The sequence below is a fragment of the Olea europaea genome, unplaced genomic scaffold, assembly GCF_002742605.1.
Source record: "Olea europaea var. sylvestris unplaced genomic scaffold, O_europaea_v1 scaffold464, whole genome shotgun sequence".
NCBI lineage: Eukaryota > Viridiplantae > Streptophyta > Magnoliopsida > Lamiales > Oleaceae > Olea > Olea europaea.
The window spans coordinates 241774-242134 of record NW_019262951.1 but is presented as its reverse complement, the minus strand read 5'-3'; positions in this window follow the sequence as shown (position 1 = coordinate 242134).

Below are 361 nucleotides of genomic sequence, written 5' to 3'. Positions count from 1 at the left end.
AACAACAAGGGTAAAGCAGAGTGGTGCAGGCTGATCATAAGCCTTTTATCGCAGAAGCAAACTCAGTGGAAAGGTTCATGTATGAAGGAAACTATGGACATGTCAGGGTAGTCCAATATGGGGAAGAAACTCAGATCGTCGTGCAGAGTGAAGAGCCATTTTTAGTGGACGCACTGACTGAAATGTTCAGCCAAATGAGACCAAAAATAGTGGTTTTAGAAGAGCCAGTAATTGGCAAAAGAATAATCAAGGAGTCTTGAATGGATTCTAAGCCACAAAAGTAGATGGCCGATGTTCAAGCCTTCTAAGTCAGATTAATGGCTTTCAATAAAGAATGCAAGGACAAAACGAAAGAAGAGGT